The sequence below is a fragment of the Cricetulus griseus genome, chromosome 2 (assembly GCF_003668045.3).
Source record: "Cricetulus griseus strain 17A/GY chromosome 2, alternate assembly CriGri-PICRH-1.0, whole genome shotgun sequence".
Lineage (NCBI taxonomy): Eukaryota > Metazoa > Chordata > Mammalia > Rodentia > Cricetidae > Cricetulus > Cricetulus griseus.
The window spans coordinates 19,467,153-19,476,529 of record NC_048595.1 but is presented as its reverse complement, the minus strand read 5'-3'; the positions used below and the strand labels follow the sequence as shown (position 1 = coordinate 19,476,529).

General features: G+C 43.9%; 1 pseudogene; it reads right to left on the bottom strand.

The window, feature by feature from the left end:
• Positions 1-2,445: 2,445 nt before the first annotated feature.
• LOC100772281 lies at positions 2,446-3,888 on the bottom strand (annotated as a pseudogene).
• Positions 3,889-9,377: the final 5,489 nt, after the last annotated feature.

The window sequence follows — 9,377 nt, the reverse complement described above, 5'->3', positions numbered from 1 at the left end:
GCTAGCACATACTAGGTAGATGCTCCATCACTGAGCCATACCCTCAAATCCTTATGCCTGTTTTCATTTGTTTGGGGTTTGGGTTTTTGTTGTTCCTTTGGTTTTCTGGTGCCCCACCTCCCACCAGGACAAGACAGTGCATTGTGTGTTGTTCTGGATGGCCTTATACTCATGGCCATCCCTCTTCAGCCTTTCAATTATAGGTGTGACTCTGTTTACATTTTTTATTTATTTGTACCTGTATGAGTGTGCATGGGGTATGGGTGTGCATGCAATCCTGACCCAGAGCATGTGGCATGTAGGTGGTGTTTAGAAGACAATCTACAGGAAGTTCTTTCTTTCCATCAGGTAGGCCTCAGCTTTGGAGGCAAGCATCTTTACCTGCTGAGCCATTTTGTAGACTCCACTGTTTTGGTTTGGTTTGGTTTTTTGGTTTTTCGAGACAAGGTGTCCTGGAACTCCCTCTGTAGATCAGGCTGGCTTCAAACTCACAGAGATCTGTATGCCTCTGCCTCCAGAGTGCTGGGATTAAAGGCGTGCACCACCATCACCTGGCTGAAACAGGTTATTTCATTCAACTGTTTTTCAGCTGGGTTGATTAGCCGGAAAGCCCCAGGGAGCCTCTTGCCTGTTTTGTCTCCCCTCTCCCAGCACTGATCTTACAGGTCACCTGGATGGCTACAGCCTGCTTCGTTCTCTTTCTTAATATATGTTGCTATAATTTTCCACCAATTGAAAAAAATAACTCATTGCGTCACAGATATGAAACCATACAATTATCTTTAGGGTTCTTTTCTTTCTTTCTTTTTTTTTTTTTTTTGGTTTTTCGAGACAGGGTTTCTCTGTGTAGCTTTGGAGCCTATCCTGGTACTTGCGCTGGAGACCAAGCTGGTCTCAAACTCACAGACATCCGCCTGCCTCTTAAGAGTTATTTTCAGGGTAGATGATATTGAAGACATGAGGCTTAGTTACTAAGCCTGTGTGGTGTCTCATACCCACAATTCCAGCACTTGGGAGGTGAAGCCAGGAAAGTAAAGAGTTCAAATCCAGCTTCAGCTATAGAGTGAGTCCCTGTCTCAAAAATCTAAAGTCAGGGCTGGCAATATGGTTCATAGGGTGAAAGTGATTGCCACCAAGCCTGGGTGGGGCCTGGGTTTGATCTCCAAAACCCACATGGTGAAAGACAAGAGCTGATGCGTGTGCTCTGATCTCACCTGTGCCATGGAGAAAACATTCCCATACAAACACACACTAAATAAACAAAATGTAATAATAATAAAAAAACAACAAAGGCAGGATAGCAGTGGTGCTAGTCTCGCTTTTAATCCATTTTAATGCACCTGTGAGGCAGAGGCAGTCAGATCTCTGAGTTTGAGGCCAATCAGGGCTACACAGAGAAACCCTGTCTCAAACAAACAACAACAACAACAAAAAGAATAGCTGGGTGATGGTGGCACACTCCCTTAACCCCAGCACTCAGAGGCAGAGGTGGTTCTCTGTGACTTTGAGGTCAACCTTGTCTACATAGTGAGTTCCATGACAGGCAAGGCTATGTGGAGAGATCCTGTTTAAAAAAAAAAAAAAAAAAAAAAAAAAGAGGAGCAATGAATTCACACAAGAGTTCAAACACCGCTCTATAAAGGAGGACAAGCAACACCAGGGAGGAGCCACCAACCATATGCAAGGAAAAGCTGGTTGTGAGAGCAGTGATGAACCCACCAGTGGAAAGGGGATCCCAACCATTTCCAAAGCTCAGAAACTTCAAACCCATCCTTGCCTCAGTGCTCATGAGGGAACCGAAAGAAACGTTTAGTTACAGCACTCTGGGTTTCTGGTAGAAGGAACTAGCTCTAGGGAACTAAAAAACTGAAAAAGAGAACTAACTGGGTGGCTCAACCTTTGCCATCCAAGTGCCAATACTGAAGGATTCAGTTGGTGTAGTGCCTGATGCTGAGATCTGGGGTTTGGCCCTAACTCTTCTCATAACTGCTGGGAGATCTTGATCAAACCTGCAGCTCTCAAAATCTCCACTTTTCCATGGAGGGAGGTAGAGGGAGAAGTATCAGGGAGTTCAGGGGCAGCCTCAGCTACTGAGTAATTCCAGGCCAGGCTGGGCCATATGAGACTATCTAAAAAGGAAAGAAAAAATTCAAATCATAAATCATTTCCATTTTTCTGTTTATTTTTCTCTCTCTTTACAAAGATACAAATATTTGCACTTTTTTTTGCTGAACTGTTTAACTAGAGAGAAATCATATTCTTTTTTTGTTTGTATTTGTTTTTTAGAGACAGGGTTTTCTGTGGCTTTGAAGGCTATCCTGGAACTAGCTCTTGTAGACCAGGCTGGTCTTGAACTCCCAGAGATCCACCTGCCTCTGCCTCCCAAGTGCTGGGACTAAAGGCTTGCGCTGCCACCACCACCCAGCCTGAGACATACTTTTGCTTCTTTTTCTACCCAAAACATCAAACATCATTCTTTCAAATAACCATTGCATTATACATCAACTAAGACCTCTAACAAAGCTATACAGCAATTTAAAGCATGGTTCCTCTTCAGTTTTGTCAGTTGTCCTAATAACATAAACTACTATTTTTCCTGGTCCAGAATCAAATACAAGATCACACATCAACTTTAGTTTTTGTGATTCTATTTTTAATTAATTTTATAACCTGATTCAAGTCTTACATCCCTACTTCCCTCCCAGTCTCCCCACCTCCCCAGTTTTTGTGTCCTTAAATCTTGACTGGTTCCTCTGGCTTTTCTTTTCTGTTTCCTGCCGGTTGCATGCTTCCACAGTGCAGATCAGTTATTTTATAAAATGGTTCTCGGTTTGGGTTTATTTGACATTTCCTTGTGACAAGATTCCGTGTGTGCAGCAATGTCATGTCCTCATAGTTTCCTTTACTTTTAATTATATGTATGTGGATGGGTGTATATGCTGTGGTCAAAGGGTGTCAGTCTTCAGATGCCTGGACCTGGAGTTCCAGGCTAATATAAGCTGTGTGACCTGGGGGCTGGGAACCAAAATTTGGGTCCTTTGGTAACAAGCATTTGCTTTTGTTGTTTTGTTTGTTTGAGCTGTCCTGGAACTTATTACATAGACCAGACTGTCCTTGAACTCAGGAGATCCACCAACCTTTGCCTCCCTGAGTGCTGGGTTTTAAAGTGTACATCATAGCACCAGGTTGTCAGCAAGTGCTCTTTACTGGTGAGAAATCTCTCCAGGCCTCTCATTTCTTCTTCTTCTTCTTCTTCTTCTTCTTCTTCTTCTTCTTCTTCTTCTTCTTCTTCTTCTTCTTCTTCTTCAAGTTTATTTATTCAAGCCATCTCCTCTTACAAGCAAAGGGCTGCTGGAAGATCTGTGTAACAGTCACCATTTGATACAGGGAAAGATGAGCTTAGTGCCCCATATGTTTTCGTGGTCCACACAGAGATCCAAACCAGTGCTTGCCTGGGGGAAGATCCAAGTTCTCTTTACTCATCTTCATAGCCAGTCAAAAGTGGATTCACATGAGGGATGTGGAAGAGGATATAGTTAACATCTTTCCCAGGGGAAGGGCTTGGTCCTGACGGGGAGATGGGCAAAGGCAACAACTTGGGTCTCTGGTGCTCTTGTGTGGTGACTTCAGGAAAACATTGAGCATATTCACCCCCACCCTGGGCAGTGCCACAAAGTAGGTGAGAGCCTGCCACAAGCAAGCTGAACCCTCCCTACCATGGGTGCCACTCTACTTGGGCTTCCCATCCATGGGAGGGCCTGGCCCAGTAGCCTAGACACCCAAGACACCCGATACGCATATGCGCATACCACCGCCACCATCTTTCATTGTTTTTCTGTTTGTTTTTGTTTGAGACACAGTCTCTCTGTGTAGCCCTGGCTGTCCTGAATTTACTCTGTAGACCAGGATGGCCTCAAACTCAGAGATCCTCTTGTCTCTGCCTCCCTAGTGCTGGGATTAAAGTTGCCCTCTCTGCCAGGCGGTGGTGGCGCATGCCTTTAAAACCAGCAATCAGGAGGCAGAGGCAGGCAGATCTCTGTGAGTTCAATGTCAGTCTTTCTACAGAGCTAGTTACAGGACAGCTGGGGGGGGGGGTAACCAGAGACACCCTGTCTCTAAAAACAAAAACAAAGAATTACAAATTTATGCACCAGCAAGATGGTTCAGCAGGTAAACCAAGTCCTATGTTGAGTCCCCACACAGTAAAAGGAGCTCCTGCAAGTGAATTCACTATGCACCTGAGACTGACTTTGACCTGCTGATCTTCTTCCTCCATTGGCCGAGCGAAGGGTAGGCCTGCAGGCATGTGCCACCACACACAGCAAACGTCCTTATTAACATATTAAAATGGCAGTGAGGGGGCTGGAGAGATGGCTCAGCCGTTAAAGGCTAGGCTCACAACCAAAAATATAAAATGGCAGTGAGGGTGGAACCATGGCTCAGTTGCTAAGAGCAATTGTTACTCTTCACAACTGTCTGTAACTCTATCCAGAGCATCCAATGCTGTCTTCTTGCCTCCTTAGGCACCGGGTACAAACATTGACATGTAGGCAAAAAACTCATAAGCATAAAATAAATCTCTTTAGGCACACATGTGATATGCAGGCAAATGTGACACATGTGACACAGCAGGCAAAATGATCATACACATAAAACACTAAAAATCAACAACAGCTAGGATCTAGCAGTAAGTATGTCTGTAACAACTATAAAGTGATATGAAATTATCTGAGATTTCTTTGTTGTTTTGTTTTTTCGAGACAGGGTTTCTCTGTAGCTTTGGAGGCTGTCTTGGAACTTGTTCAGTAAACCAGGCTGGTCTCCAATTCACAGAGATCCTCCTGTCTCTGCCTCCTGAGTGTTGGTATTAAAGGCACGTGTCACCACTTCCTAGCCTGAGATCTCTTTCACACACACACACACACACACACACACACACACACACACACACACGAGCACACATAAGCACCACAGATGTGCACTTGCTTTGGCATGTGTGTGGAGGTCAGAGGACAGCTTACAGAAATCAGTTGTCTCCTTCTACCCTTTGGATGGCCAGGCTTGGCAGCAAGTGCCTTTACCTGCCAAGTCATCCTCAATGACCAATCTGTGTTTTATTTTTTTTTTAAATAATTTATTTAACTTTATTTTATGTGCATTGGCATCAGAGCCCATGGAACTGGAGTTACAGTTTTGAGCTGCCATGTGGGTGTTGGGAATTGAACCTAGGTCCTCTGGAAGAGCAGCCAGTGCTCTTAACCACTAAGCCATCTCTCCAGCCTCCGTGCTTTATGTTTAATGATAAAATTCTAAGTCCGGTGCAGCTACTAGTGTTGTGATTGTATTTCCTATATTAATACTAATAGGAAATACTAAATACCAGTTACCTTGGTTTTTTGTTTTTGTTTTCCTGGAGCTAAGGACCAAAACCAGAGCCTTGACCTTGCTAGGAAAGAGCTCTATCACTGAGCTAAACCCCCAATCCCGGATAATGCTAAATACCAACTACAAATTAGTGATAATAAAAGTGTACTTTTACCCTCTTTCCACGTTGATGGACTGAATGATTTTTTACTATTTTTCCTGAACACCAAAAATGCCCTTGTTATGCTGGATGGTGGCAGTGCAAACCTTTAATCCCAGCACTCGGGAGGCAGAGCCAGGTGGATTTTGTGAGTTCCAGGCCAGCCTGGTCTACAAAGTGAGTTTCAGGACAGCTAGGGCAACACAGAGAAACCCTGTCTCAAAAAACTAAAACAAAAAACAAAATTGCCCTTGTTTCTCTAAGAGCCCACTTTGGGATCACATTATCATTCAAGTCCCAGATTTCAATTCTCAGTAAAGAAAAAAAAAGTCCTACCAATGGAGAAAAATAAATAAGATTTAACAAGACAGGGAGCTGAGAAAAAGGAGAAAGGGCTTTAAGATACTCAGGATGATGGTGGGTGGAAACAGGGCCAGGGGTTAAGAGCACTGGCTGTTCTTCCAGAGGATCCAGGTTTAACTCCCAGCTCCCACATGGCAGCTCACAACTGTCTGTAACTCCAGTTCCATGGGATCTGACACCTTCACACCAATGCTCATAAAATAAATTTAAAAAATAAAAAGAAGCCGGGCAGTGGTGGCGCATACCTTTATACCAACACTCGGGAGGCAGAGGCAGGCAGATCTCTGTGAGTTCAAGGCTAGCCTGCTCTACAGAGTGCCAGGACAGGCTCCAAAGCTACACGGAAACCCTGTCTTGAAAAACAAAAAACAAAAAAACAAACAAACAAAAAAAACAACAACAAAAAAGAGTTCTAGTTTAGCCAGGCATGGTAGTGTACACCTTTAATCCTAACAGAGGCAGGCAGATCTCTGAGTTCCAAGCCCATGCCAGCTTGATCTACAGAGTGAATTCTAGGAGAGTCAGGACTACATAGTGAGACCCTATTTAAAACAAACAAACAAACAAAAACCAAGAAACAAAAGGTGCATGCCTTTGATACAAGCACTTGGAAGGCAGCAGCAGGTGGCCTACAGAGCTAGTTCCAGGACAGTTACAGAGAAACCCTATCTCAAAAAACCAAAACCAAAAACAAAACATGAAACAAACAAACCATCACCAACAACAAAAAGATAGGAGGCAGAAATCAATGGAGAAAAGCACTCAATATCAACTTCTAGCCTCTGTATAAACATACACACAGTTGAAAATGCACACACTTGCACATATACTAACACATAATACACACACCAAAAAGAAAATTCTGCTTTAGGGCTGAGGATAGTTTAGGTTATCTGAGACCTTGCTTCAAATAAAAAGCAGTGAAAACACCCAATTTATCTGGAAATGATAGTGCATACCTATGATTCCAGGACTTGGGAGGGTGAACCAGGTTCACCATAAACCCAAGACCACTCAGGGAATATAGTGAGCTCCAGGACATTCTGAACTACAGAGTGAGACCCTGTTGAAAGAGAGAGGAGAGGGGAGAGGAAAGGAATCCAGATTTCTAGTTAGCTGGGTGTTGGGCTGTATGCCTGTATCTTAGTCAGCCGCCTTAGATAGAAAGGTAAGATATTAAGTTTGAGACCAGCTTGGGTTACACAGTAATATTTGTCTCAGAAAGGGAGCACTTGCCTAGCACATAGCACACATGGGGCCTCAAGTTCAGTCCCCAGGACCTAAATAAATGAGTAAATGAATCCAGCTTGGATACAAAACCCACAATAATGACCTGTTCTACGACAGAAGCTAATGACAGCCTGGACTCTGATAGGAGACAGCTGACAGCTTGTCATTTTGTGTTACTTCTCCTATAAATTAGACTCTTTTTGTATGAAGGACTATGTGTATTTTCACATGTATGAGTGTGCATGTGTGTGCACTCCTGTGGAAGACAGAATTCCTCAGGAGCCAGACATCTTGTTTTTGAGACAGAGTTCCTCACTGTGACCTGTGGTTCACTGTGACCTGGTACTTGATACTATGCTGCCAGTTTCTCCCAGCCAGCAGTGAGATTACAAGTGTTTGCCCCATGCCTGTTTTTTATTTTTTCATGTGGGCTTGAGGGGTTGAACTTGGCTCCTCATGCTTGGGTGACACGCTATACCAGTCCTATTTTTCCACATTTATTTAACTCTGTGTGTGTGTGTGTACATGTGCTGTAACATACATGTGGACGGGGAACGACAACTTGCAGTTGTCCCTCCTCTCCTTCCAGTCTTCAGATTCTGCACAAAGCACCCTTTCCTGCTGAGCTGTCTCACTGCTCCTCCCCTTGAGCGCCTTTTCTTTTGTAGGTTATTTGTACCCTGTGTGAAGATATATTGCTGTGATCAGTTTAATAAAGAACCGAACAAAGGGGAGGAGGGACGACATGCCTTTAATACCAACACTTGGGAGGCAGAGGCAGAGGCAGGTGGATCTCTGTGAGTTCGAGACCAGCCTGGTCTACAAGAGCTAATTCCAGGACAGCCTCCAAACCTACAGAGAAACCCTGTCTCGTAAAAACAAAAACAAACAAACAACCTTCCCTCCCCCCCAAAAGAGTATACTCAAATAAAGGACTAAACAGCTAGCCGGGTGGTGGTGACACAAGCCTTTAGTCCCAGCACTAGGGCGGCAGAGGCAGGTGGATCTCTGTGAGTTTGAGGCCAGCCTGGTCCACAAAGCTACACAGAGAAATCCTGTCTCAGGGACAGAAGAAAAAAAAAAGAACTGAACAGCCAATACCTAGACCTATGCAGAAAATATAGGTGGGATTGCCTGGGAGAGAAAGGAAGAGGAGGAGGAATTGAGGGGCAGGAGAAGCCAGGAAACAGAGATGAAACAGAAGGTTAAGATGGAAGAGAGGTAATGCCACGTGATAGAACACAGATTAATATAAATGGGTTAATTTAAGTTGTAAGATCTAGTTAGGAATAAGCCTAAGCTACAGGCCGAGCTTTCATAATTAATGAGTCTCCGTGTTGCTATTTGTGAGCTGGCAGCCCAAAGGAAAGTCTGAGTACACACTCTGTAGCCCAGGCTGGGCTTGAATCATGACAATATTCCTGCTTCAGTCTCCAGAGTGCTGCAACTGCAGGCAGGAGCCTGTTCAGTCTCATAATGTGATTCCCTCAAGAACCACACTGCTCCCCCATTGCCCCCCCCCCAGCTCAGAGGGTTGCATAAACCACATCAACTTGACTTTAATGTCTTTGGGACGCTGTTGTAGGTTGATGTAATAATAACATACAAGAGTTCTGGAAATTATCCCTAGATTCGATAAGAATATATTTTCATATGTAATTTTTTCATTTTACTTAAGAAAGACAATGTTCTTGACAGTCTTCCAATTTAACTTCTGAATTTAAATGTTGGAAATAAAATAGGTTTGAGCTGGAAACCTTGCATTATCTTCAGCACAGCCCCTGAAAGGACTGGTTTGCAGACTAGGATACAACAGCAACACTCAAGCTGCAGAGAACTCTGATGCCCAAGCAAGAGCACCGAGAATCTTCAGATGCCTGTAGTAAAATCACATGAGATCCCAGGGATGGTGGGAGGCTAGCCTGGTCTACACAGTGATTTCCAGGATGGAGAAACCCTGTCCCCCACCCTCAAAAAAAAAAAAAAAAGACTAAAGGAGAAAAAAACTTACATAAAGCTTTCTGAGTTTGTCTAAAAGTATGTATATTTTCTTAGCTAGGCATGGAAGCCCACACCTTTAATTCCAGCATTCGGGGAGCTACAGTTGGAGCACTGTCATGAATTTGCCTTAGTTTTTGTCATCCCAACAAGAAGGCAGAGAAGGAAGATTCTGGGTGCTTTCCTGACCAGCTATTCTAGCTGATTTGGCAGACTTTAGGTTCAGTGGGAGACCTTTTAATCCCAGCACTTAGGAGGCAGA